Genomic DNA, 22,471 nt, shown 5'->3' on the forward strand with positions numbered 1-22,471 from the left:
CTGTCTCTGGGAAACATCCACACACACTCATTCACACTCATACACTACGGACAATTAAGCCTACCCAATTCACCTGTACCACATGACTTTGGTATGTAGGGGGAAACGAGAGCACCCGGAGGAAACCCACGCAGGGAGAACATGCAAACTCCACACAGAAACGCCAACTGCACCAGCCAAGGCTCAAACCAGCCATCTTCTTGCTGTGAGGCGACAGCACTACCTACTGTGCCGCTGCGTCGCCTCTAATTCTACTCATTCTTCATAATTTTCAGTTCAGCCTATAATAATCAAGCACGCTATATAAATAAGCCAATAAGCCTAGAGTATAATATTGAGTACCAGTGACTAATAATGAGTACTAAAGACGACTTATGAGTACTAGTGATTAATAATGATTACTAAAGTCTAATAATGAGTACTAGAGTCTATTTATGAGTACTAGAGTCTATTTATGAGTACAGTCTAATAATGAGTACTTGAGTCTAATAATAAGTACTAGTGTCTAATAATGAGTGCAAGTGTGTAATAATGAGTACTAGAGTCTAATAATGAGTACTAGAGTCTAATAATGAGTGCAAGTGTCAAATAATAAGTACTAGTGTCTAATAATGAGAACTAGTTTCCAATAATGAGTACTAGTGACTAATGATAAGTGCTAATGTAACAATGAGTTCTAGTGTCTAATAAATACTATCATCTAATAATGAGCATTAGCATAAAACCACTATATAATAATGAGTACTGTTATATAATAATAAATGGTAGTTTAAAGTAATGAGCTATTTAATGAGTAATAAATATGATAAAAACGTAACACCACATTTGACACAGAACTTAAAAAGACAAATTAAATCAGCAAACAACACCAACACTACTGTACGAGTACATCTTACGAAGGATACCGTATTTTTTTTTTTTATTGTACTCAAACCCATTTATCAAACCTATCATTGAGATTAAAAAAGATTTAAGGTTTAGATCAGAATACTTCAGCAGCGTTGCAGTGACGTTATCAGACACCTGTGGGCTGATCGGATTGCGTCGACTGCCACTACTCGTACATCTCAACATCAAACGGAGCCAGACCATCAGATAAATGCAAACTGAAGGGCTTTTTCTGCCTGTCCAAACAGTTCCTTCATCACCTTGAGGACTGACCTTTGAGGATGTCAGCGACTGCTCGATATTTGCATCAGGCTCTCCTGGATTTCAGACAATAAACGCACTTTGACACCATTCCTCAACATTTTATTTAATTTAATGCAGGCTTTCTCTGCACATTAAAGGCTCAGAATCAAATGAGCAATAATCTTTGCAATCTTATCTAAAAAGTAAAGTTACTGTAAGTTTAAATATTGCTGAGTGTGAAAATATAATAACTGGACAAAACAACAACCATATAATAATTTAACAATACAATAGGATGCTTAGGATGCAATATAGGATAGAATATATAAACTGGACAGTATTTTTATTTTAGATCAGGTTGCAAAGATTTACTTTTAATTTGATAGTTTCATTTGTGTATATTCAAATGAATATAAGTGATTAAAGTCGATTATTTTCTCTTTTTTCCTGTTTTGAATATAACTAAGCCTTTAATTGTCATTAATAAGGGATTTACGAAGCATAAATAGTCCTCACTTTAGATTGGGTCACAAAACTGGATGAAGTTGAGTTAATAAAGCATTTATAAACATGGAAATTTACTAGCAATATATGCCTGAATAATAAGAATGATAAATGCTAATTTGAATAGTTTATTAATCATTTACAGCCCAAGCTCATTCTGAAAACGTAGCCCTGCAGACGTTTCTGGAGACCGCGATTTACGTGGCTGGAGGTACATATGGCTGCATTTCGTTTTTTTAAGCGCCGCAACCAGTTTGTGCGGTTAGCTTGTCGTGTTACATTGGCAGAGCGGAGGCCTGGAGGAGGAGGAGCCGGCCGCATTCGATGACCAGGTTCGAGTGTGGGGAAGAGCGGTTCCAGAAACCAGGTTAAACAAAAAACTGAATCTAAAAAATAAAGTAAAAGAGTACGTAATTAGGCGAAAATGCGGTGAATTCCGAAAACACGGTCAAAATCGGATGAGGGCTTTTCTTTTTCTGCATGGCTTTTGTAAATCATCGCTTGGGTTTAGGGAAGGAGGATGAGGAGGTCAGGTCAGTCACTACCAGTCAGTCATTCAGCCAGTCGGACAGACAGTCGCTCGACAGCGGCCTCCGGCGGCTTTTTACGAGAGGCGTTGGAGACGCAAAAAAGTGAGCACAGCGGCCTCTCGCGGATTCGCGAAAACAAAAACTGCACAAATGCATACCTACCGGGACATATTTCATATCTCCAGAAACATCCATGGGGCTACGTTTCCAGAATGAGCCTGGGTTCTTCAAATGAGATGTGCTTTTTTTCCGAAAGAGGGCAATGCTACAACCCTTTTAATAAACTCAATTTTTAGTCAGTGGCCATCTCTGAAACGCCTCTCGGGCAGTATGCTCGGGCATTTATTAACCCTAACCCTAACTCTAACCCTACCGATTGTTTTGAGAGGGAACCCGCTCGCCTGCTTCCCTCCCTAAACCCAAGCAGCGGTTTACAAAAACGGTCCAGAAAAAGACAAGCCCTCGTCTGATTTTGACTGCGTTTTCGGATTTCCCCACATTCTCACCCTGTTCACTTTATTTTTTGGATTCTGTTTTTGTCTTACCTGATCTTTGGAACTGCTCTTCCCCGGACTCGAACTGGTTGCGGCAGGAAAGCCCTCCACACGAGGTGAGCCGTCAGCCGGCATAATACAGTAGGTGTTTTTCTTTACTAAAGCCTAGTTTTCATTTAATAAATCTTTGCACGTGTATTTATCTTACTGCAACGGCAGATTATTTGACTTGTTTCTAGTCTGTATATTCTGAAGTCATTCATTTATTTCTCCTATTTAGCTGCCTATTTTTGCGAAAGTCTGTGGATGAAGCTGTGAATGAATTAAAGTGTCAGCGACTGGACAATACTATTCATGTTAGCTCAGTTCACCTATATTTGTATAGCACTTTTACAATGTAGATTGTGTCAAAGCAGCTTCCCCTAGAAGACTATAGTGATATGAAACAGTGTAGTTTTCCCAAAGATGGGTTGCGGCTGGAAAAGCGTAAAAACTTGCTGGATAAGTTGGCGGTTCATTCCACTGTGGCGACCTCGGTTTAATAAAGGGACTAAGCCGATAAAAAAATGAATGAATGAAACAGAGTAGTTCAGTTCAGTGTTTAAGTTCAGTTGAGCTCAGTTCAGTGTGGTTTAATAATCACTAATAAGAGTACAAACACTGAAGAGCAAATCCATCCATGCACAGCTCTACAGATCCCGAACCATGCAAGCCAGCCGGTTTCCTGACCTCCTTCTCACATCAGAAAGTTTATTGTTTTATTGCATCTCATAACAGTTCTCAGGATCTGATATTCTGGACAGATTAAGCCATCTTTACAAAATTAAGTCATCCGCACTTCTGGCTACATAATTCGCGCTCTCCTGAAATGTATATATGGCTACGTTTTCAGAATGAGCCTGTGTGTTTATTTCAGGTGAGATTACGCATTAGTTGGAATATAAAATAAAGCACATTTGATATTTTTATTAATGCAAATTGTATGAAAATGAATATACAAGGCCAATGACAGAAGAGAAGTCAGAAAACATCAGGGTTTGAACTTCACATGGCAAGGCTGGCCTGATGTAATGGACCGCTTTACACAATCCGTGACCAATCGCAAACAGAGATCAATCAAGCTCAGAGAAAAGACTAGCCTTCATTCAGGTTCAACAAAACACGCATGAATGGACTCTCTAAAAATATATCGATCGACGTCTTCAGCGAGAAGGATAAACACTGAAAGTTCAGCACATCAGCGTCAGTCCACTTCCACCTGTAAACAGATGACACAACCGCATGCCTTTATCTCATTATTGAACGCTTTGTTTCTGCGTTTACTTCAAGTTTCCTGGCAGGTGACAAGTGGCTTTGAGCTTGGGTTTGAAAGGAGTTTAGTTTGCATTCAGCTGTCAGGAGATTTGATTAAATCAGCTTTAGGGAGAATGAATTTGGCAGCTTCTCTATTCAACCTTTTCCAGGCGTTTTTTAATTATTACTATTATTCAGACTGAATGAAGAAAGTATGTTTCATTTGCTGTATGTGATCTAAACCTCGCATCCATTACAGCTTTAAAGGTCAGAATTAGAGTTACTTCTAAAAGGCTTAAGCCTGGTTTATACTTCTGCATCAAGTGACCGGCGTGACCCACAGCGCATGCAACGCGTGCAGCTGTGCATTTATACTTCTGCGCGCTGTCTCTGTTGGTCTGCATTAACACTTCCAGAACACTAGTGGGCAGTGAGGTGTTCATGTTCCTCTGTGCCGAGTTTCTTCGCTGGTGTTTTGTTTTATCTGAACACTCCCGGGATGTACAAGTGACTCAAACTCACTCATTTTGAGGCAGGAACCGGCGGACGTGCAACAACTTTAACCATGAGGTAAACACAAAACAAAACTTTCCATCCGGAGCTCCTTCACGGGACTCCATGCCTGTAAACACTCATTCCAACATGCTCACGCGGCTTTTGGTCCCACCCAAACTCAGCAGTGCTACCAAGCCGACCAATCACAGAGCTTGCGCTACGCGTCGTTGCGATGTGGAGGTTTTTGCTATAATTTCAGTCAGTTTCAGTTTATTTTGTATGTACACAATACAGTTTCAGTTAGTTTTATTTTTTTTAAATCGATTTTATTTTTATTTTAGTTAACGACAATTATTTTACATTTTAGTTTTCGTTTTTTTCGTTCGTTTTCGTTAACTATAATATGCTTGCCATACGCACTCATTCACACTCACACACAACTGACAAATTAGCCTTCCCAATTCACCTATAGCGGATGGGTTTGGACTGTGGGGGAAACCTGAGCACATAAAGGAAACCCACGCGAACGCAGGGCGAACATGCAAACTCCACACAGAAACACCAACTGACCCAGCCTTCTTGTTGTGAGGCGACAGCACTACCTACTGCGCCACTGCGTCGCCCCTGTATATATACACCAAGTATTTAAAAAAACGGGTGTGTAAACCTGTGAAAAAATAAAATATTTCATATAAGTAGATGACGTTTATTAATCTGCAATTGCCTATTTTTGATAAATGTGCTACGAGATTATATATCTAATATATAACGTATAGAAATATTCAAGTAACAAAGCACTGTCGATGAAGATAATTGTAAAATGCAAACATAAACAATTTCAGCAAGGGAACGCCTCGCACTGCTATCGGCTTGTGAGGGGCCCTCTAGTGGTGGCGGGGTCCTAAGAACCGCTTAGTTCGCTTATAGGTAGGGCTGGCTCTAACTGGTGAAAATTAAGTTAACTCAAGAAAACAGCTTTTGTTAAGTCAAGATCATGAGAAAATGAAGTCGTGATAACAAGAATACGACATTTATTATGTCAAGATCACAAGAAAATCATAAATATAACAACTCATAGCCTTTAAGGACTGCACTCTACTCGTTCTGTTTTTATTCATTTTCTTGTTGGCTTAGTCGCTTTATTAATCTGGGGTCGCCACAGCGGAATGAACCGCCAACTTATCATGCATTTGTTTTACGCAGTAGATGCCCTTCCAGCCGCAACCCATTCTGGGAAACATCCACACACACTCATACAATACGGACAATTTCACCTGTACCGCATGAGTTTAGACTGTGGTGGAAACCGGAGCACACCCACACGAACGAAGGGAGAACATGCAAACTCCACACAGAAAAGCCAACTGAGCCAAGGCTCGAACCAGCGACCTTCTTGCTGTGAGGTAACAGCACTACCTATTGCGCCACTGCTTCACCAGTTTCTGTGATCACAAAATAAAATTATTCATTGGAATTTAACTCATGGAAACGACAGTAGGAAAAACAAATACTGTGAAAGTCACTGGTTACAGGTTTCCAACATTCTTCAAATTATCTTTGTTTGTGTTCAGCAGAAGAAACAAACTATTTTAGGTTTATAATCACTTGACAGAGAGAGAGAGAGAGAGAGAGAGAGAGAGAGAGAGAGAGAGAGAGAGAGAGAGAGAGAGAGAGAGTACAAAGTGAGTACATTTTCATTTTAGTGTGAACAATCCCTTTAAAAACTCCTCAAAACGCCACAACTAGTTTGGCCAGAAAACAAAATAAAGTCAGACATCATGGCAAGTGCCAAGTTTCAATAGTTAATTTGCACAGGTTATGCAGGATTAGACTTGCTAATGCCAGTTAGCACATACAGTAAAAGACAAGTGCTGAGTAATGAGCTCCCAACACTTTTTGGTTTGTTTTGCTGCTTTGCCAAAAGCTTGAGCATTAGAGTGATAAAACATTACACAGTAACAATGAAGATACTCTAATCAATCTCTATCATCTATAATTTAGGTTTGGTGCTAGTCAGCTGCCTACTGTAGACACCTTTAAATATTTAACCGTATTCAATTATACCAAATATAATAATGCACCTACAGAGATTCAAAGCATGCATTAATTACTGATGTCATAATTATAATGGTTTTGATATTACATCACGTCAAGCTCTCAAATAAAAGAATTACGAAATATTTAAAACGAAATAAAAACTTTTTTTTTGCATTATGCAACTACTGGTACTAATTAATCATCACTAATAGTATAGTTTTGAGTGTTTACTGTATAAAAAATGGTATATCATGACTATATTTATTATTTATAATAAACTTCTAATCAGCCAATCACACGGCAGCAGCTCACTGCATTTAGGCATGTAGACATAGTCAAGAGGACCTGCTGCAGTTCAGAGTGAGCATCAGAATGGGGAAGAAAGGGGATTTAAGGGACTTTGAACGTGGCATGGTTGTTGCTGCCAGACGGGCTGCTCTGAGTATTTCAGAAACTGCTGACCTACTGGGATTTTCACGCACAACCATCTCTAGGGTTTACAGAGAATGCTCCGACAAAGAGGAAATATCCAGTGAGCGGCAGTTCTGTGGGCGCAAATGCCTTGTTGATGAGGCCAGAGGTCAGAGGAGAATGGCCAGACTGGTTCCAGCTGATAGAAAGGCAACAGTAACTCAAATAAGCACTCGTTACAACCGAGCTCTGCAGCAGAGCATCTCTGAACACACAACACGGCCAACCTTGAGTCTCCATTTCTGCTGACACATTCGGATGCTCGGCTCACAATTTGGCCTCAACAACATGAAAGCATGGATCATCCTGCCTTGTATCAGCGGTTCAGGCAGGTGGTGGTGGTGTAATGGTGTGGGGGAGATTTTCTTTGGGTCCATTAGTACCAATTGAGCATCAACGCCACAGCCTACCTGAGTATTGCTGCTGACCATGTCCATCCCTTTATGAGCACAGTGTCTCCATCTTCTGATGGCTACTTCCAGCAGGATAACGCAGCATGTCATAAAGCTCAATCATCTCAGACTGGTTTCTTGAACATGACGATGAGTTCACTGTACTCAAATGGCCTCCACAGTCACCAGAGCTCAATCCAATAGAGCAGCTTTGGGATGTGATGGAACGGGAGATTGGCATCATGGATGTGCAGCCGACAAATCTGCAGCAACTGCGTGATGCTATCATGGAGCGAAATCTCTGAGGAATATTTCCAGTAGCTTGTTGAATCTACGCCACAAAGGATGAAGGCAGTTTTGAAGGCAAAAGAGGTCCAACCTGTTTCTAGTAAGGTGTACCTAATAAAGTGTATAAGGTTAGTGTATAAGAAAACCGATAAAGACGCAATTAAAGATTAGAAACATTTTTGTTTTGTTCTGAAATTGAAACTGATATGAACTTCTCAGATGGGTTAAATAACACTTTAGTGTAAATAAAAATTAGTAATAATTAACCAGTCTCTTATTGCCTGCCTATTATTAAAATATTGGCTGTTTTTAGTACTTATAAAGCAAATGATAATTTGATATATTAATAAACTCAATAACTACCTTAATAATATAAACAAAACAGTAAATGAGCAGTTTATTAAAGCAAAATCGTAGTTAATAGTTTACGACTGTACCCTAAAATAGTGTGACCAATTAATAAAGTAACTATGCATATGTCACCTAACTAATAACACCTGTTATATTTAAATATTGAGTTAATCACACCATAAAATTGTACAATTTATTTTAAAAAGAGATACAAACATTAGAAAAATGCATTAAATCTTGACTTGCAGATGTCATTTTAATCCATTGGTCTGTTTATTAATTTACAGACTACACCTGGTTATGATAAATGTGATTATTGGTTCTTCTCAGCATCTCAGTTGATGAACAGTGAGAAAATCCTAAGGGACACGTTTAAAGGAACACGTATCTGATAGCGGGGGGTCTCGGCTCTTTAGCAGCCTCGCATGCATGCAAATTACCAGAAAGAAAGTCCCTCAGTACTTAGAGGAATAGCCAATTACTTTTAATGGAGCAAAAACTGTTTGGGACAATGCTTCATTTGCCAGCGTTTGCTGTGTCAGCGTGAGATTAAGTTGGGTGTCTTCAAAGTACAAAAAAAAAACGGTCTGCTTGATGATGTTAAAATGACTCTACCCATAATTCAGTGCGCATTTGCAATAACAACAAATCACATCCTCGGCGCAACAATAAAGAGCTAATCGATCCTTATTTGTTGTCTTACCACTGAGTTCTAGCGCTGTTATTGGGCCTTCATTAATAAACAGATGGTCCTCAAAGTTGCTTTGAAAATAAATAATTGTCTGCAGTTCGATAAAATGTTAATTGTGTTGAAATTTATTGTTGAGAGCGACTTGCTATGCTAGCACTTCTCCAGGAGCTGGGCTGAATTTATAGATGCAGCTTATTAGCTTTTAGCATGGAGAGAGTCTGTGCATTCAGCGTTTCAAAACAAGTTCATTCATTCGTTTTCTTTTCGGCTTAGTCCCTTTATTAATCCAGGGTCACCACAGCGGAATGAACCGCCAACTTATCATGTTTTTACGCAGCGAATGCCCTTCCAGCCGCAACCCACTCCTCCGAAACATCCACACACACACTTATACACTACGGACAATTTAGTCGACCCAATTCACCTGCACCCACACGAACACAGGGAGAACATGCAAACTCCACACAGAAACGTCACCTGAGCCAGCCGAGGCTGATTGGTTGCTTTACACATCTGTCAGACACCACTAAGTGGTTCATAGGCATCGAAAGCTGCAAAAGACCTTGTAGTAAATCCTAGCTGTGACTTTTATTGCAAATGTTACAAAATATTCCTGCAGTGTCACTGTATTAAATATACGCTACCTGACAAATTCTTGTCGCTGACCTGTAAGAGCAACAAATATTAACTTGACTTCTAGTTGATGATGTGTGAAAGTGTCAGAAGGTGGATTTCTCTGCTGGATCATCTGTTGATCTGCATCAATCATCACCAACACTGCAGAATACGTACTGGAACCAGCATGGAGCAATATTCTCATAGAAATTTGTCAAGTTTGGTGAAGGAGACATCATGGCTTGGGGTTTATTCAGTGTGAGAGATCTGCAACATCAACAGCCTGAGGTATCAAGACATCTGTGCTGCCCATTACATCACAAACCACAGGAGAGGGGCAATTCTTCAGCCTCCACATCAAAGCTCCTGAAAGCAGAGAGTGCTCCAGGATTGGCCAGCCTAGTCACCAGATATGAACATTATTGAGCTGATGAAGGAGGAGGTGTTGAAGATGAACACAAAGACTCTTGATGAACTCTGGGATCCTGCTGAAGCTTTCTTCTTCATTCCAGATGACTTTAATCAGTGATGTGAGTCATGTCAGAGATGTATGGATGCAGTCCTCCAAGCTCATGATGGAGTCAGACACAATCTTCATTCTGTCTCCACTGCAGCAGGACTTTATATTCTATACTGGACATTATTTCTGTTCAGTGATGAGACTTTAGTCTGAGCAGAGTCAGAGCGCACTGTCCTCATCAAATCAGTCAACATCAAGACATGATCAGATTTACTGAGCTCAAATCAGCAAAATCTAGAGGCCTTCACCTTTCATAGAGACACTTCATCATCAAATCATCAACTAGAAGTCAACTTATTATTAGTTGTGCCTAAAACTTGGATAGGCGACAAGGCTTTTGTCAGGCAGTGTACACTCTTAAATAGAATCCAAATTTCTTCATTGGATTCTACAGTACTCTCTAACCTTTGCGTCATACAAACAGATCTTTATAGATTAAAAAAAGACTCCAAGAAAAAAAGGATCTTTCGAGAAACTCTTCAGAACTAAACATGGTTGACATCACTACCCAAAACGGTTATGAGTGCATAATATATGTTACCTATGGCGTACAAATCAAGCAAAGTAATTCTCAAATGTGCATCCAAATATGACGACACATCTGACTTATGCACACAGCACGTCTTTGTGTGGTTCAGCTAATCTCATCTATCACGATGGAGATCAGAGACTAAGTGGCTGCGAGATGGAGCTGCCAAGCGGCACGTCACACACACCTTCTCCAGAGGCATCCTGTGTAAAAGTACATGCGTGACCTGCTGCAACCTGCACATCTGCTCCTCCACGGGCACGCTGTGTAACCACAATTGCATTTCGCGGCCTCAAAATGTTTGTTCATCATCGAGCATGTACAGCCATATCCGACATGAATGATGTGCAAAACTGCAACCCTCTAGAGATTCGACATGTTATATAACTTTTTCAGGGAAGTTCTTGGAATAGCAGATTTGTGTTATTGCAGCCTGATCCCATGAGAAAACGTGAGTGTTTGACGTTTTGCCAGTTTAGTGGCTAATTTGTACTAATTCGTACGAAATTGTACGATTTTAATAAGGAGGCGTGGCACCTAACCCCACCCCTAAACCCAACCGCCATTGGGGGATGAGCAAATCGTACTAAATTGTACAAATTAGATCTTACGAATTCATACGAATTAGCTACTAAATCAAAAAGTTACGAATTGTCGTGAGATTGCGTTGATTATTGTGCCAAATACAAAAATTCTGTCATTATTTATCAACCCTTACTTGTACATTCAAGAATGTGGGCATTTCTTGACTTCGCGTTGCTTTTTTTTTCACTCAGATTCATGAGATTTCGAAGATCAAACAAAGACTAACTTTAAGACAAGTTAGTTTTACAATTCAACACGTTCATGTAGTTACGAACAGGGGCACTTCTAAAGGCCAGGACGGTCAACCATAGGACTTCATCTGTCTGTTGGTCCGTCAGTGTTGGTCTGGCTAGCGTGTTTGGTGTCAACGAGTTAACATCAGAGCTCGTTAGCCAGATTCAAGAGAGCGCTGTGATTGGTTATTCAGCAACGATTCAGAGTGTGTGTGTAATCTAGTGAAGTGTCATAGCAAGTAAACAATTCAAGTCAAGAAGGAACAAAAAGAAGTCGGCTGTAATTTCACTACACTTCACAAATATTAGCAAAGATGTTATGGATTATTCGATTAACAGATGTATTTGCATGAGCGAATCGCTTTGTTGTGGATGACAATTACTGTGGTAATGGTGCTAAATGCTGCTTGGAGGCCAGCTAGTGAAGTGCTATTCAGGTAAACCTCACTCCTCTGACCTCTAAAGGTGCTCTAGTGACAGACAATAGGGCCATGGTCTTTAGCTTCCTTAATAGAGCAAGCGACTTCCATGCAAAGAACTGCTGCTTCAATCCCAGCTTAGACTAGGTTGGGTGCAGTAAGACCAATGGGTACACATGGGGGCTCGTCCGGGATGGGAGTGATGTTTCATGGGAGTGATGGTGGGGGGGGGTTGTAACGGAGGCCAGCTGGTGTAGTGCTATGCAGGTAACCTTATTCCTATGAGCCCTAAATGTGCTCTAGCGACAGACGCTAGAGGCCATAGTCTTTAGCCTCCTTGTTAGAGCAACTGACTCCCGTGCAAAGAATCGCCAGTTCTATGCCAGCTCAGACAGGGTTGGGTGCAGTGGAGGCTCGTCCAGGATGGGAGTGAGGTTTAGGGGGGTGAGTGTATCGAAGGCCAGCTAGCAAAGTGCTATTTAGGTGAACCTCACTCCAATAAAGAAAGCTTATTTATTGACCGTCTTAGTCCTATCACTGTAAAATAACAAACGCTGTACATCTCTCTATATTTAGGCTAAAACACAGCTTTATTGATTTATTTAGGCTGACTTATTTGTTTGTACTCTGTTTGTGCTGTTATTTGAGTTGTCTTTTGTTTCTATAATTATGCTTTCCAAAATGAATCCTCACTGCACACAAGTTTACAATGATAATAAAGTGTGTTAACTTTGTAATGATTTATAACAGAATTATAATGCTTTATTGTTTCGTTTTTATTTAAAAGTAGCATATTTTCAGCTGCTGTATAGGCTATTTCTGTCCGTTCACATCCAGTCCCTTTGCGACACCTAGCGGCATAGTTAAAAACTGCGGTCATACCTTAAAAACACGTTCTTACCCCTTTAGAGCGGCGGCAACTCAAGGCATGGCGGTATTGGCCATATTAAAGTATCACCTACTGTACTGTGTCCTCTTCATTAAACTGGGGCATTAGGACTCACACAGGCCCCCTGCTGGCCACCACTTCTAACAGCAACCTAGATTTCCCATGTGGTCTCCCATCCAGATACTGACCAGGCCTGTCTTGAGTTGCAGGGGGATATGGCTCCTGACTAACAGTAAATGACAATAATATGCTAATGTCCCAGCAGCTATTCTTAGAGGTGGTATTAGACGCGTCTTTATGCTTTTTTCCATCCAAAAAAGGTACTTTTACAAAAGGATGAGATCAGGAATTAGCTGTGGATTGGTTGGTTGTCATCTGCTTGCTTTACACTTCAGGCTTTTCTAAATGATGAATTGTGTCGATGTGCATTTCTGAAGCGAGGTCAGGCCTCAACACTTAACACTGCCCTCTCGTTTTTCTCCTGACGGACTTGGGCGATCTGGTTCAGTAAAGCAAACCGAAGGGAAACTACTGTGAAAACATCTCTGGTTACCTCCGTGTCTGTGGCTATGTTCTTCACTGGTTTTAAAGCAAAGCGTTTGAAGTTCTGAATGACAAATGACAATACATTTTGCACGACCCAAACAGACTGAGAGCGCATTCACTGGCAATTATAAACCACACAAGAATGTAAAAACAGGAAAAAGTGAGCAGAACTCCCTCAAGAGGCCAGCAATGAAGAGGTAATGTCCTATTTTTAGAGAGTATGCGGTTGAATCTGACATCGGTATTTATATTTTTTAGTCATTAAAGGAGATTATAACTCGTTTCTGGAATAGAATTCTCTTACCTACAGTAATAATGAGGCTGCTACTCTGCTGAGATACGACCGCATGTTTATTTGGTTTGAAACAGGCTTTTGTCTGTGTCCTGAAAATGAAGACACGCAGAATCCAAAGCATTTAGAAGTGGTATTCATTAAAGGTAGCTGCCTGGCAGAGCTTGATAAAGTGAACCGCACTTCTCTGACTCCTTTCAAGACTCCCAGGAGGTGATTAGAAAATGAGCATGTACAATAAAAAGAGCTGTTTTCTAGAAATTAGTGCTTTTGACAGCTCATTTGGGGCTCCACTTAAAGCATAATGCTTTGTCAAAGGCCAAGCTGTATCAGAACAGCAACAGAACTGTGAACTGTGCATATGTGCATGCTTTAAAGCGCGTGGAGTTCTCGACAGTCAGAATTACATCTGAAAAGAAACTATATGTCAGGCTGTGAGAGTTGAGAATGACAGTACGGCCCAATCCCAATTCTCCCCCTTAGTCCTTCCCCTTACCCCTCTTTTTGCGCGTGCCTGTGAAGGGGTAGTGTTGCCCCAATTCTCTTTAGCTTGAAGGCGTAGTGCTAAGGGCAAGGGGTATACACCCCTACAAACGAACATTTTTCAGAACCAGACTCGAAACCAAGAGGTAAGAAAATTTCTCAGAATACACCAGCCACAGCGGCACCCGAAAGAAAAGAGATGCTCAAATTTGTATTTTTTGTCATTATTATGAATTTTTACATCAGTCCCACAATATTCTGACACGTGGTGACACTGGAATCCCCTGTCAGAACAGTCTAGAGGCTGTCAATGGGCTTTTACAGTGATACAAGAGAAAAAATTGAGTCCTACCTGTACACATGCCCGATATGAAGGTAATCGAGAAAAGGAACGGCCTCATGCTGCCCTGTAGCGTTCATTTTAAAGATGAAATGCAGCAATAATGTAACTGTTGCATGAGCTGGCTCCAATCTAGAAACTGATGGAAGTGAATGCGATGTATGCCTCGTTTCTATTGAGTGGTACAGGATGGTTCATTATGGGTCATCTTCATCAGGCTTGTGTCTCCACTGTCAAATGGTACCCTTTTGGTAGGTGTGGTGTACGACAGAACGTTGCAGTCGAAGTTTGCAAATCATATAAGAAGCACTACAAATGCTTTATATACATAAATACGTCTGCATACATGTTCATTACTGACCTTTCTATGAACAGGACTTGATCATAGCTGCAGATCAGTGATATTGCGAAGTGGCCTACTGTAACGTCTGCAATTATACAGTTAGACCTCTTTTCATTTTTATTTTCTTGTTTAAATATTTCCCAGATGATGTTGAACAGATTGAGGAAATGTTCACAGTGTGTCTGATAATGTTTGTTCTTCTGGAGAAAGTCTTATTTGTTTTATTTGGGCTAGAATAAAAGCAGTTTTTAATAGTTTAAACAGCATTTTAAGCTCAATATTATTCGCCCCTTTAAGCTATATTTGTTTTGGATAGTCTACAGAACAAACCATCGTTATACAATAACTTGCCTAATTACCCTAACCTGCCTAGTTACCCTAATTACCCTAGTGAAGCCTTTACATGTCACTTTAAGCTGTATAGAAGTGTCTTGAAGAATATCTAGTCTAATATTATTTACTGTCATCATGACAAAGAGGAAATAAATCAGTTATTAGAGATGAGTTATTAACACTGTTATGATTAGACATGTGCTGGAGAAATCTGCTCTATGTTACACAGAAACTGGAGAAAAAACAAACAAACAGAAGGGTCAATAATTCAGGGGGGCTAATAATTCTGACTTCAACTATATATACATATAGCCACTGATTGTCCACAAACAAGGTATGAATTGCTTGAGAATGTGTTTTGAGTGCAGTCCTCTGCAGTAGTGCTATATTATAATGTCATAAGGCACATCCCGTCATCAAAGCTATAAAAGCAACCAACTGAGAATAACGATGCCGCAGGATAACAATTTAAACCCTTCAGCAAAGCGTATTCCTCCCAATTGACTCCTTAAGGGCCTAATATCCATGAAGATATTAGCTCAGTCAGTGGACTGAGACGTTATACGCCTGGAGAAAAGACCACAAAGACAAAACTGCATCCAATGGGGTCTCAATGCTGTAATAACACTGACTATTGAGCAGAGCCGTGAGCCATATGGTGCAAAGTCTTCTGAGCTCCTGTAATATCAAACAGTTGCGCTGACTTCCCCTCCACACTAATGCCACTTTACATAACGCAGTGTGTTATAAGAATATATGACTTTACATTTTCATACTGTAAAGGAAAATACGGATAAATGCAGATGCTATTCGAGTTTCACATTCCATTTACATGACTGGTGCGAGTTCATATGACGCATAGTTCATGTCAGAAAAATAGACTAAACTAGGTCTCGAGGCCTGTTAAGATCGTTAGACTGACGGATGACAAATGACAATCACAATTAGGAAAGTCAAAAAATACAATAAAAATATTTAATGACTAGACGCTCCTGAAATTACAGCATGTTCACCGGTGCCTTTTGTTTTATGTCTCATACATCATCTCCATTCTGTTTATAGGCAGGCGTCATTCTGTAACAGACATTAGCAAGAACAGCTTGACGCAAGGCAAAACAACACATGCTGCCACAATGTTCAATGCTTTCTCTCTCTCTCACACACTCTCTACTGGACCCTCATGTAAAGTCATGTCTGCCATCTTCTGGAGCACTGGAGGTATAGCTCCTTTGGAGGATCCGGCAGTGGCAGATTAAGATTTGAGATTTGCTTCAGTGTCTGGAGATTGGGAAGACGCCTGAAAAGTTCTTCATAAAACATCCTTTGGAAAATATCAATTCCAATAGCATCTCCACTCGTGTCACATTTGTTTTAATTGTCCTCAAGATCTATTTATTTCTCCTTTAGGGGTGTCATGGGAACATTTCATGTTGGTTAGATCATGCTTTGGCTTTGTGGGTGGGAAAGTTGGCGCAGTCTTCAAAAGAACTGCAGGCACGGTTGTGTCTCGTTGAAAGTCGCACAAAGAGACCGCAATTGTATTGTCATGTGAGGAGTATAGCAGCAAACGCGGTTAAAGTGACATAGTTGTTTAAATATTTGTCAGGATGCTGAACTGGATTTGAAATTCGGTGGCACTGAAGACATAATGTTCAAAACACCCGAGTCACTACTTTACATTTTAGAGAATCCGTGGCTGAGGGCACTGCGAGTTATTATTTAACATGTAAAACATTCTGTCATATTAACAAACCACTAATTAAGATCTTTAAGATCAATATACTGTGCATCCGGAAAGTATTGATAGCGCTTCACTTTTTCCACATGTGTTTATGTTACAGCCTTATTCCACAATGGATTAAATTAATTGATTTCCAAAAAATTGTGTTGTTAAACGAGGCCCTGAAATTAATTAAGGGTGCTTTCACACTTGTTAATCGATTCTTTTATTCTGAAACAGGGATTAAAATGGTTACATTGTTGCTCATTGTGGTGACCCAGTGGCGCAGTAGGTAGTGCTGTCACCTCACAGCCAGAAGGTCGCTGGTTCGAGCCTCGACTGAGTCAGTTGGCGTTTTCGTGTGGAGTTTGTATGTTCGTGTGGGTTTCCTGTCTGTGCTCTGGTTTCCCCCACAGTCCAAACACATGTGGTACAGGTGAATTGGGTAGGCTAAATTGTTCGTAGTGTATGAATGTGAATGAGTGTGTGTGGATGTTTCTCAGAGATGGATTGCGGCTGGAAGGGCATCCGCTGTGTAAAAACGTGCTGGATAAGCTGGCGGTTCATTCCGCAGTGGCGACCCAGGATTAATAAAGGAACTAAGCGACAAGAAAATGAATGAATGAATGAATTGGTGGTGTCTAACAGGATATGCGCGACATGTTTGAAGAGCGAGGAGAGATGCTGTGTGGAGAGGTGAGAAGGGTACGCGATGTACTTGAGGACTGGGAGGGAGATGTGCGATTTCCAGGAGATTATCACTCGCTTGCGGGCATCCGGGAGTCTCTGTGCATTTGCGGATAACTCCCGGACTTCCCGCCCTACTCATAATTCTCTCTTCATATAGCCGTATGCCTATAACATATCCATAAAACACTGTGACATAGCCGGGCTCGGATCGTTTCACTTTCTTACTACAATCGATCCACTCCAGGGTTCGTTTCAATCGAGCCGAGACCACCTCATTCAGCCGATCTCGGAGTGATTGTTTTGGCGCGGATCCGATTACTGGATTCACATATGCCAAACCAACCGCGCTAACTGGGCAAACGAGACAGGTTCTGAAACAAAGGTCTAGGTGTGAAAGCACCCTTAAACATCAGAATGAGTTTATCTGTACCTGGTAAAAAATTTTATCTCGTTAAAAAGCCACCAAGTTGGATAAATCCTGTAAAGCAGTGGTTCTCAAACTTTTTCACCACCTCAGAAAAAAGTCTCTCCAAGTACCACCATAATGACGAGGCAGATTAATTAATGAGTTTGTGTTCACCGCGCACAAAGACCAACTTTAATCATTCTAACTCCAAGCATGACTAAGGTAAAAAATTAACCGAAAGCCAAACTTTACAAAACATATAACTTTATACTGGGTGAGGCAGTGGCGCAGTAGGTAGTGCTGTCACCTCACAGCAAGAAGGTTGCTGGTTCGAACCTCGGCTCAGTTGGCGTTTCTGTGTGGAGTTTGCATGTTTTCCCTGCCTTCGGGTGGGTTTCCTCTGGGTGCTCCGGTTTCCCCCACAGTCCAAAGACATTGGGTAGGCTAAATTGTCCGTAGTGTATGAGTGTGTGTGTGAATGTGTGTGTGGATGTTTCCTAGAGATGGGTTGCAGCTGGAAGGGCAATGAATAACTTGAATGAATAACTTTACACTGTATATCGAAAACACGATTCATTTCCCAAACAACCCTGCAGGCACAGGATGTCAACATATTGATGTTATACCCCACTGTCATGGGGACGTTGGATTTTGTTTGGTAATAAAAATTGTGTTGACGTCAGAACCCAATGTCAGGCCAACGCCAATGTCCAACCTAAAATCAACCAAATATCAACGTCTAACCATGTGTTACCTTGACGTTGTGTGGACGTTACCACTTTGACATCTATCAGACATTTTGGTCACTTTCCAACACAACTTAAATTCAACCAAATATCAACGTCATTTGATGTCGTTATTGGACGTCAAAATAACGATAAATAAATTGTTCGAGTCAAAGGGTTAAAAGTGTTTTTTTTCTTTCTTTCATTATTCAGTTTACCTCCGAGTACCACTAGAAGGAAGCCTGCGTACCACAGTTTGAGAACCACTGCTCTAAAGCCTCAATATAAACACTGATTTCTCTTTACATCCAACATGAAACAAGAGACCAACTCCACCTTGCAGCAAATGTGTTAACTCTGTCTTTTTAACAAACACACCTTCATCCCACTCATTTATCAGCCACAGTCAATGTCTACCCAATCAGTCAATAACCAAACGACGGGCCTAAACAGATGCCAAATGTCAACCCTTGTTAATCCCCCATTAGCCTTGTGTGTTTGAGGTCAACATTTCTCTCATGTTCTCCTGTTGGAGACCACTTCCATTGAAACAATATTTGAACAGCGGTTGCGGATGCCGTTCCTCATTTCAGGTTGTACCCATGAAGAATGCAGCATTGGCTTTTCCTCTAAGAAGTTAGCGTGCAGAGCGCTAGGCCCACAAGATCGGTCTGTTCTTTGGCTAGCATGGGATCTTATAGGTTGGTCTTGCTGTGGAATATCCCAATACACTGTTAAGGGATAGAGGTTAATGCTCAGGCATTTAGACATTAAGTGTTTAACATTTCTGTCCTTGGAAATATCACAAAGCTTACTGTGATTGTAGAGTGCTAATACTGTAGGTGTGCTAGGCCAGCACCTTGCGTACATCAGATTCTGCTATTATACTGGAAGTGACTCTCCTTTTACAGTGTTGGAGACCCTAACTTTAATATATAATATTTAAATAGTAAATAGTAATAATTTACAAAAGTGGTTAGTTCATTTTTTACACTGTTTTGTCAAGAATGGCAGGTGATTTACCAAGTACCCTACTGCAAAAAAACTGCTTAAACCAGCCTAGGCTGATTGGTTGGTTTTAGCTGGTCAGCCAGGCTGGTTTTAGAGGGGTTTTGGCCACTTACAGGCTGGTTTCCAGCCTGGTCTGAGCTGGTCAGGCTGAGAGATGACCTGCTAAAACTGGCTTGAACAGCCTAGCCAGGCTGGGAGACCAGCCAAAACCAGCTATGTCCAGCTTAAACCAGGCTGGTCAAGCTGGTTTTATCTGCCACTCCACCATGCTTCATCCCTCCGTCAACTCTCATCCAGCTGTATACTGGATCTACATAATGCTCCATTCACACGGGGCTTCAGAGTCAGCGCTTGACTGAAGGCGTGTCTGAAGTTGGGGCTCACACGATCGTCATAGCAGCGTCAGCCAATGAAATTCAGTCAGCAATAGGCCACTGTCTAGCTGGTGTATTTGCATACAGCTGTCTGATTGGCTGACCCTTTTGTCAGCGCTTAAAAAGTTGAGCTAGTTCCAACTTCTGCAGCGAGCAACACCTCTGAAGCGGCGCCAACGGATCCACAATGCAGTTCGGCAACACCTGACGTCACCCATTCAAAGGGGTTCCCAGTTTCAGTCCTGAAGGGCCGGTGTCCTGCAGTGTTTAGCTCCAACCTCAATCTTACACACCTAAACCAGTTAATAAACCAGTGTAGGTGTACGCTATGAGATGTCTTTGTGCGTGACTTATTTGGATACCTGTTCCCTGCTCGAATTATTAAACACTGTTAAAACTTACATGCTCATGCATTCTGTCCTTCACTGCCACAGCCCTGAAGCTAGAAGGTCGCTGGTTCGAGTTCTGTCTAGACCAGTTGGCGTTTCTCTGTTGAGTTTACATGTGCTCCCCATGTTCGTGCACTTTTCCTCAGGGTGCTCCATTTTCCTCCACAGTCCAGAGACATGCAGAATACGAAGGCGAACTGGGTAAACAGAATTGCATCCACTGCGTGAAACATATGCCAGAGTAGTTAGCGGTTCATTCCAATGTGGTGACTGATAAATAAGGGAAGCTGCAGGAAAAAGACTGAATGAAGATGTTTCGTCAGCTTATTAAAATGATCTATTGTTGTAAATCAGTGGTTCTCAAACCGTGTCGCACTAGTGGTACATGGAGGAATCAAATATGTAATATGTACATGCAACATATAAACAAAAATGACTTATATATGAATATGACACAAAATAATATTCATTATATGACATATAGCCTATATTTCTGAGGTCCAGGCAACATTTTCAGGTGTTGATGAATTGGCTACTAAATGTTAACACTTTACATTTAAGTACAGCACTTTTCTTTTTTAACCTTTTACACATTTTACTTTAAATGTTGACTGTTTTAGTTTTTATATATATAAGCACAGTACAGTGTTAATGTTCAGATCATTTAAGTTTAAAGTGGCTGACGATAATAAATATTCTTAATAATAGGAATGAATCTGCCACGTTTTTGGACTGTGCAGAACTGTAGCTGCTTTACTGGGTTTACTACACTACTGTATTTCAATACTGCTCATTATGGTGGTACTTGGAGAGACAATCTTTTTCTGAGGTGGTACTTGATGAAAAAAGTTTGAGGACCACTGGTCTAAATAAATGAAATGGATCAAAGACTTTCATTAAAGTTGTCCTAAAACCAATGTGTATTAAATGTTCTGGTCTTAGGGCAACTTTGAAGAACTGTTTTGTTCCACTTCAGATGGCATTTGTAAAAAAAAACTGCTGGATTTCCAAAAATGTCGTGTTTTTTTAACTTTGTTTTTACATTTTGACACCAGGACATAAAATATAAGCATCTATTATCAATACTATAGTCTGAATACATGCATAGTTGCAAATAAAATGTGTTGATCCTTGTATAAAATGCTTTCTCTTTCTTTAGGACATTGCTGTGCATTTCATAACTAGAGGACATTTATTTCATCACATCAACCTGTTAGACACTTGTCCTGATAGCACCTTTAAAAATGAACAACTTGTCTCATTCCATCTTTTCCAGTCCTCCGGGGCAAATGAGAGCTGTAAACATCTGTCAGACAGATTCTCTTGAATACAGAAGGTTGATTCTTCCAAACTCCTTAAGGTAATTACTATCAGTACAACACTTGTTTCAGCTACTTGAAGCTTGTGGCATGGCAATCCAACGGTAGGCTAATATGGTGCAATCAGAGCTTTCATGTGATGTGAAAGGTAATTAAGATGACAGATTGAATGATTTTCGTTTCAGCAGATACCTGGCGCTACCTTGTCAATACCTGCCCAGGTTGAGGACTGTTAGCACCTGAGGGGGAGATCTGACAATCTGGAGTTCTCCTTGACGGATTTCTTGATTCAAAGCGGGAATAAAGGTCCATTCACAACAAGGATGTAAACGGCTTGATTATAAGCTTGGTGTGTTTGGGTTCTTTGTTGTCAGAAAGATGAGAAATCATATATGTTTTAGCTAGCATGTAGTTCTGCTCTCAACTTGACCCAGCTACTACAGAGAGCTAGCTACTGCCGGACTGTGAAAGCGAACCGCACCAAGAGCAAAGAGCAACACTGTAACAATTGTAATCTCTGTTTTTGTAATCTACGCCCAATAACGACGTCAAATTACGTTGATATTCGGTTAATTTTAGGTCGTGTTGGAAAGTGACCAATATCCAACGTCTGATAGACGTCATAGTGGTGACACAACGTCAAGGTGTAACATGATTATACATTGATATTTGGTTGATTTTAGGTTGGGTTTTGGCCTGAGATTGGGTTCAGATGTCAACCCAATTTTCATTTCCAAATAAAATCTAACGTCCCCACGACATCCAAACACTGGTCACAATGAATCTTCAAACACGGTGAGACTAATCAAAATTAGAATAGGCTACTTCTTCAACAAAATCAACAAAATTGTTATTAAAACGAAACACATCAAGCAGCGAACCCTCCTCTACTCCACAATCTACAGTTTATCTTTCACTTTAGAGATTTGAAGTGCATTAAAAGTGCACATTCAGTGCCATTAATTGCATCTATCATTCACAGAGTCAGCATTTCAGCCCGAATGTGCAGTGATAAAAACAATTAGAACAAGAT

General features: G+C 40.6%; 1 protein-coding gene and 1 long non-coding RNA gene across 38 annotated transcripts in view; one reads left to right on the top strand and one right to left on the bottom strand.

Moving 5' to 3' along the window:
• Positions 1-22,471, top strand: part of anos1b (anosmin 1b) — a 347,052-nt gene that overhangs the window by 142,546 nt on the left and 182,035 nt on the right. The window lies entirely within an intron of this gene.
• Positions 1-22,471, bottom strand: part of LOC137488979 (uncharacterized) — a 131,038-nt gene that overhangs the window by 53,054 nt on the left and 55,513 nt on the right. The window contains exon 10 of one of the 37 annotated variants that reach the window (XR_015522413.1): positions 20,133-20,316. The exons of the other annotated variants lie outside the window; for them this stretch is intronic. This is a non-coding gene — a long non-coding RNA (uncharacterized LOC137488979). Of the gene's footprint in view, positions 1-20,132; positions 20,317-22,471 lie in introns of those variants that run through there. 37 annotated transcript variants of the gene reach the window in all.

The sequence above is a fragment of the Danio rerio genome, chromosome 22 (genome assembly GCF_052040795.2).
Source record: "Danio rerio strain M-AB ecotype USA chromosome 22, GRCz13ab, whole genome shotgun sequence".
NCBI classification, from domain to species: domain Eukaryota; kingdom Metazoa; phylum Chordata; class Actinopteri; order Cypriniformes; family Danionidae; genus Danio; species Danio rerio.